The sequence below is a fragment of the Gavialis gangeticus genome, unplaced genomic scaffold (genome assembly GCF_001723915.1).
Source record: "Gavialis gangeticus isolate Ggan-Ray unplaced genomic scaffold, GavGan_comp1, whole genome shotgun sequence".
Classification (NCBI taxonomy): Eukaryota; Metazoa; Chordata; order Crocodylia; family Gavialidae; genus Gavialis; species Gavialis gangeticus.
The window spans coordinates 72,333,496-72,341,042 of record NW_017728992.1 but is presented as its reverse complement, the minus strand read 5'-3'; positions in this window follow the sequence as shown (position 1 = coordinate 72,341,042).

The following is a 7,547-nucleotide window of genomic DNA, read 5'->3' as shown; positions in this document are numbered from 1 at the left end:
GCTGAACTCCTGAATGACTACTTTGCCTTGGTCTTTCACTGGACCAAGGGGAAAACCATGCCAGGTAGAGTAGAGGATGAGCATGGTAGCAATAATCACCTTGCTACTATTGCTGTAGAATTGGTGTATGACCAATTTAAAAAATTAGACAAAGTCAGTGGCATTGGATGATCCTCATCTAAGAGTGCTGAAGGAGTTGACCAAAGTCATTGTGGAACCTCTGGCTAAACTTCCACAACTCCTGGCATTCTGGAGAAGTCCCTGAGGACTGGAAGAAGGCCAGTCCACAAGAAGGGCAGGAGGGAGGACCCAGGTAACTATAGGCCAATCAGCCTAACTTCTATCCTAGGGAAAATCCTAGAAAGGTTCATCAAGGAGTCTATGTGCAATAGGCTTACAGAAGGTAAGATTCTGCATGACAGCCAGCATGGCTTCATCGCAGGCAGGTCTTGCCTTACAAACCTCATCTCCTTCTATAACCATGTAACTCACCACTTGGACATGAGAGAGCAGGTTGACATTGTATACCTTGACTTCCAAAAGGCCTTTGATCTAGTATCCCACAATGTCCTTGTGAGAAAATTGGAGGATTGTGGCCTTAACTCCAAGACAGTCAGGTGGATGAGAAACTGGCTGCAGGATACAACCCAGAGAGTCATAGTGAATGGATCTGTGTCATCCTGGCAAGAAGTGATCAGTGGTGTCCTGCAGGGGTTGGTGCTCATTCCAGTACTTTTCAACATCTTTATTAATGATTTGGCTGTGGGGGGTGAAGAGCTCACTAACCAAGTTCACAGATGACACAAAGTTATGGGGGAGCGTGGCCACGATGATCTTCCGAGGTCCCTTCCGGCTTTACAATCTATGAATCTATGAACAGAATTAAAGTATTCAGCCTTACAAACATCATCAGAGAAGTGAAATCCAGAGCCAGAAGGAAGCAGTACAGAAAAGGTATGGGTATTTTGTTTAGTTCCAAAAGGCTTCAAAAAGTTTAGATGCTCCTACATTTATTTAAGTATTGGCCAAGTTGATTGCTAAAATACCCTAGCGCTTTCCCAGATGGAAGGCATCCCAAAATGTACCATGCATCTCTGATCCCAGGGAAATCCAAAGTACTAAAGTTTTAAAGGTCATATACAGCCCATCAGAGACAAGTAGATATACTAAGATACCTGACTGCATATTGAGTAACTGCAAAAGTTGGGAAGGAATTAAATTAATGCTATAGAACAGCGAAATATCTGTGGGGTTTGTTACCTGCACTTTTTTTTTAGGATGGGATTTGAGATGTATTCAGGATGATTCTCCTATCACTAGTTTAAAAAGATTACTTCAGCTCAATTAGATGTAACCAAGAAGGAGTTGGATGGTCAGGAAGCTGAAACTAAAGAAAAGGAAGTGAAGCCGACAGTAGACAGTAGTACTTTCATCTCTCAATTAACTAAGTTATATATCCATTAATAATATGCAGCAATTCTGGAAACAATAACACTGAACAGCCTATCATCAATCCTCCCATGAATAGATGGATTGAAATATTGCAGCCTCACATAATGGTACCCAGGGATGTAGTAGCCATCAGAGGATTGTAGTCATGTACAGACACAGACCATGATACTTCCCGTTACTTACCTTTGCACAAATGAGTTTAGCACATAACTACCTCAGAAATGAAATTCAGTTAGCAGCGGTATGTAAAATCCAGGAATGCTATTAAATTAATGCTAGTTAAACGCAGTGCCAACAGCAGTGATGAAACCATTTGTCCAAACACTGTCAAATTTACATGTTTTCAACTCCTTGGGATGGTACCTTTTGTTCAGAGACTTCTGGAATAATAATACGTTGTGCATGTAACTGTTAGGAGGCATAAAATCAAAGAGAGACAGATGATCTTTCCAACCTCCATTCACTGGATTTTCCTCAGCACTTGCTTTCCATAGTCTATCCATTTCATCTGGTCACTTGGGACATGAGTGAGCAGAGATGATACAAGTATATAGCCAGGTGCTGCTATTTACCAAGTATCTTGCTACACCTATTGCTTGAATAAATCTGATGAGCATCTTAAAGCAAAGGAGACACTGCTGCAGTAACATTGACAGAAGACCTAGCTATTAAGCTGTCTACAGAGTCTAGTATCAGTGAAATGTTTGACAGCCGCAGGGACAAATATGTATTAGCAACATTGCTTAATCCATGTTTCAAGGGCAGAATTGAAACCATGCTTTCACCCTATGCAGGCACGGATTGCTGGAAGGATACTGTCATAAATAATAGTGCTGGAGGCCATACCATTATGCACCTCCTCTTCTCCCTCATCCTTCCACTTAGCTCCCCTAGGCCAAGTATATCTCATAAAGCAGAAGACGCACAAGTTCCTGGAACATCACAGAGTGCAAAAGAAGTAATCACAGCAATACCCATAGTTCTGGGGGCTTCTGTTATCAACTCGGAGTGGGGCAGCACCATCCCAGAAAAGTCAATTTGGCTATATCATTGGAAGAATCTGTCCATTTTGAGCAGTCTGACAGTGTCATAGGAACCCCTTCATCTCACTGGAAATGAGAAGTTAACTCCTAAAAATATATGCTCTAGTTCAGACAAGAATTCATTCAGGGAAGTCCTGAAGCCTGTGTTATGAGGACAGATCACAATGGTCCATTCTGGCCTTATAATCATTCTGGCTAGCCATTTCTCAGGCGGGGTGGGGAAGGAAGGGGGGCGGCAATCCCATTTCTAAAACTCCTCAATTACTTACCATCCAGTGTGTACTCAGATTTCATTTTCAGTCTTGCTGGTGTCATTCTGGATTTATTAAAAAGCAGCGTGGAATACCATGTTTTTAGAAGAGTAATCTGAAAGCTTAGCATGTTACACAACATACAAGCACCACCTAAATTAGACTAAAAGAAAAGGCTACTTGGGGTCTATCCATTCAAACTCTTATAGGAATGTGGTGAGAACATTATAAAAAGATGCCTGTTTCTCTTCTATTGCTCTCTCCTTCTACCTCTCCCTCTTTCTCTTTCTTTCCTTTTTTCTCACCTTGACCCCAAGCAATATATTAAGATTTTCCCAATTTCCCACTCAGTTTAGTGTAAGGTAAGAAGTTTACAAATTCAGTTGTGGGAGAATTTTGTCTTTAGTTTTGATTTGCCTGGCTTTGCAAAGCTCTGAGCTTGGCTTTAAAATTAGGGGTCAAATGAGGTAAAAAACTTCAAGCTGTATTTCAGCTGAAATAACATTTAGGCCATGCAAAATGGCCTAAAGGACCCAGGCTGCAACTTAAAGAATACAGGGCTGGTTCTTGTATCAGTAAGAAAATCTACAACCAGGCAAGTTTTGTTCACTCTTACCACTCATCCACAGTGTATGTGGAGAAACACACACATACACAGTAGGTTTTTTTGTGAATTTGAGAGGGAATTAGAAGCAAAAAAACTCACATGTGAGGCTGGGATAGAGACAAGTTAATATTTTCAGCTTAGGTTTCTGCGTTTTCATTTTCCACAGTGCTAGGGAATACTAATGCAAATCAAGCTTGTACACTGTAAGCAAGAAATCACTCAAACTATCAAGAATATAAGCCCAGGGTTCATATGTGATCATGTAAGCTTGATGTCCAGATCCCACGGTTCCAGGTTCATAGTTGGATAAATAATATAGGTATGACTGTTGTGAATGTTAACTATTTCTCAAAAGTCAGGAAAATGGCAATAGTTGCATGGAAAACATGAATGTTTTTACTGAAAATAAACTTAGAATCATAGAAATTAAGGGCTGGAAAGGACCTTGAAAGACCATTGAGTCCAACCCTCCTGCTCTGGGCAGGAGTACTGCTGGGATCAAATGATCCCAGCAAGGTGTCTGTCCAGTCTCCTCTTGAAGACTTCCAAGGCTGGGGGCTGCACCATCTCCTCGGAAAGTCTATTTCAGATTCTGGCCAACCTTACTGTAAAGAAGTACTTCCTTACATCCAACTGAAACCATCCTCTAACAGTATGGCCATTGCTCCTTGTACTCCCTTGGGGTGCCTTAGTGAGCAGTTATTCTCCCATCTCCCAGTATTCACCTCTTACATACTTATAGATGGCCACCAAGTTGCCCCTCAGTCTTCTCTTCCCGAGGCTGAACTGTCCCAGATCCCTTACTTTTTCCTCATAAGGTTCATCCTTCAGGCTCTTAATCATTCTTGTGGTCCTTCTCTGGACCCTTTCAAAATTCTCCACATCTTTTTGAAGTGTGGTGCCCAGAACTGAACACAGAACTCCAGCTGGGGTCTCACCAACACCGAGTAGAGAGGAAGTGTCACTTCCTTAGCCAATATGCTATTAGCTCTGTTGACTACAGCATTGCACTGGTGGCTCATGTTCATCCTGTGACCAACCATAAATCTGAGGTCCCTTTGAGCCATTGTGCAGGTCAGGACATGTCCACCAAACCTATTTTTCTGTTGCTGGTTACTTCATCCCAAATGAAGCACTCTGCATTTATCCTTATTGAACTACATCTGGTTTCACTCTGCCCACCTTTCCAGCTTGTCCAGGTCTACTTCGATCCGCGTTCTATCTCCTAGTGTGACCACTTTTCCCCATAACTTAGTATTGCTCGCAAACTTGGCCAGCGTGCTTTCCACATCTTCATCTAAATCATTGATAAAGATGTTGTTTTGATTTTTAAAGTATTTTTCTGGAGATGTGATTTATAAGTTAAAGTCCAGTCAACAGTGACTCCAAGATAAACTGGGTGGGTTTTGAATTGGAGAAGCTGACCATTTAAAACTGTCTGTTAATGCTTCCTGATTTGAGGCAAAACCTGCAGGCTTTCTGGCAGACATTTTCTACCACTGCTTTCTGGGTAGAAACGCTTTAGTTGAGCTCTAGTACAGGGCGATGTGCTCATTGGAATCATCAAAATGCTAGCAAATAAAGCAACCTCTCTAGCTGAAGGCTCCCAATGTTGCTCACTCTGTCAGCTCATTAGGTGTAGCTCATTAGATGCTTAACCCTGCATACACCTATATTCCCAAGACGCCAAAAGGTATAGCTGCTCACTTCCTATGGTTCTGCATGCACCAAAGCCAGAATTGAGGCAATGAAACCAGCTTGGTAGGGCTGCCGCTACAGTGCTCAAGCACACCAAAGCTGGAAATCTCAAGAACAGGAGCTGGGAGAGTCCCTAAAGCAGCTTCACTGCCTCATTTCGGGGTTTGTAGTGTGTGGAACGGGAGCCTGTGGATAGTCATCAGCACTCTTGAGAGCACTTCAGAAGCAGTATACACATATCTTACAATACCATCCAGTAACCCCTCAGCCTCCTAGGTTTCTGCCATGGGCATGCACAAAAGTGCCTGAGGGCTCTTGTTTCCCCACAACTTGTGAGCTTCTTGGAGTTCTGGCCCCCAAATAGCATTTGCAGAATAAGTACTCCCTGCCTGACTTGCTTGCAGGAGCTCATCCTTCAGATGCATGCAAGGAACATTTAAGGCTGGGTGCACGTGCATGTGTGCTTTCCATCCCAGAACAGCCTAGGGCATGGGTGTCAAAGATACAGCCTGTGGAGCTATCTCATTCAGCCCCCTGACGCTGCCCGTGGGTCTCAGGGAGTACTGGACGACCCCATGCACCACTTGCAGTGCCAGCTCCAGCTCACATTGTGGAGCAGCCGCCATGTGCAGCCCAGCCCTGGAGCAGCCACTTGCCACCCTGCGGCCTTGCTGCACAAAGCAAGGGCTCTGGGGCCATACAACTCAGGCTGGTGGCAGTGGCAGCTCCAGGGCTGTGCAGCTCCAGGACACATGCTGGAGTGTGGGGCTGCTCCAGGCGTCTGGTCTGGCCTGTGGAGCCAGATGAGTTTGACACCCTTGGTTTAGGACTCTCAGCCTACTGGTTTTTCACTTAGCTGGTGGGGGTGTTCTAGATTTCCTCACTCTGTATTTGTCCAGACGGTCTGGTTAGACAGAAAGGTGTTTATTTTTGACCAGACAGGTATTTAACTGGCTAAATCCTGCCCCTTGTACTGTCAGAGGGGCAGATTTATTTTTAAAGTGAGTTTTGACAGAAGGGCCTAATTTGTTACATGACATAAGTTTATTTTTTTAAGGAAAAAAAAAGACAATTCTCCAAGAAATGTTTTATTTCCAATTTTCACCACCATGTCTGTAAAGGTGTTGGCCGACATCACCCATGACAGCTACGTAGGGTTCCCCAAAGTAACCTGTCTTCATGTTTCTCTGCCACCTGTACCAATTTGGTTTCATTACTCTAAGCTACATACACCTCTGATACATTCATGTAACACTACTCTTATTGTCCTTATCAATATTTATATTGGGGTGGCACCTAGAGAAAAGCCAGGTTGGGACCCCATTGTGCTATGTACTAAGCCAAAAACATACGAAGTGATAGTTCTTGCTCCATATAGCCAATTTAGTATGCCTAAGAGGTAGGTCTTTTAGAATAACTGCAACCCCTGCTACTGCTTTTAAAGCAGCAGAATGAGCAGTACAGGTTTCCCTCGCTTTATGCTGCACATGCATTCCTGGAAAACCACTCATAACTCATATTTGCATTAAAAAAACCCACTTTACAATGTAGCAAATAGGGATATGTTCCAAGACCTCAACTATACTGACACCCAGACCCGTTTCTACCTCTTTTAAAGGACAAGTTTGGTACTCTCAAACAGCAGACAGTACACACAAGCACAGGGCAGTGGTGAATGTTACCATAATGGGGATGGCAACTACAGAAACACATAGGCAATGAGTGAGGAGCACAGATCCACACAGGAGACTATATTTTGGTGCGCTTCACTCCCACCACACAAAGCAGCTGACTGCAGGTTTCCACCACACCGATTGCATAAGAATGAATTTACCTCGCATGTAATGAATTTTTGGTATAAAAAAGTCATCGCATGAAGCAAATTTGCATGTACAGAACCTGCATAAAGCAAGGGAAACCTGTAGTTATACAGGGACAAAGTTTGAGTTCAATGGCATTTACATGGAACAAGATTTTCAAGAGTAAAGGCCCCCTGAGATACCTAAAACTCACTGGACATCTAGCTACCTTTTAAAAACCTGGTGACGTTTGAATATCTGGCCTATGAATTGAGCATCATTAAATTTATAATAAAAAACAGTTTTCTTACCCATAATGTTAGGGGTGGGTCAATAGTGGAGAACAGTTCCTCAAGGCAATTAGGCCTATCTCTTATGTATCCTGCCACTTCATGAAACCTTCAGCCCTAAGTAGGTGCCCAGACTTCATATCATGTGCATGGCATAGGGTCATCCAGTTATGCACCTGTCTGGTCAGGAATAAATGCTTTTTTGTCTAAACAGGCCATCTGCACAAATCTAGAACACCCAGCACCAGCTAAGTGAAAAACCAGTCGGCTGAGAGCCCTAAGTGAAGGGTGTCAAACTCATCTGGCTCCACAGGCTGGATGAGTGGCATAGGTCCAGTCCACAGGCCAGACCAGACACCCAGAGCAGCCCCACACTCCAGCATGTGTCCTGGAGCTGCACAGCCCTG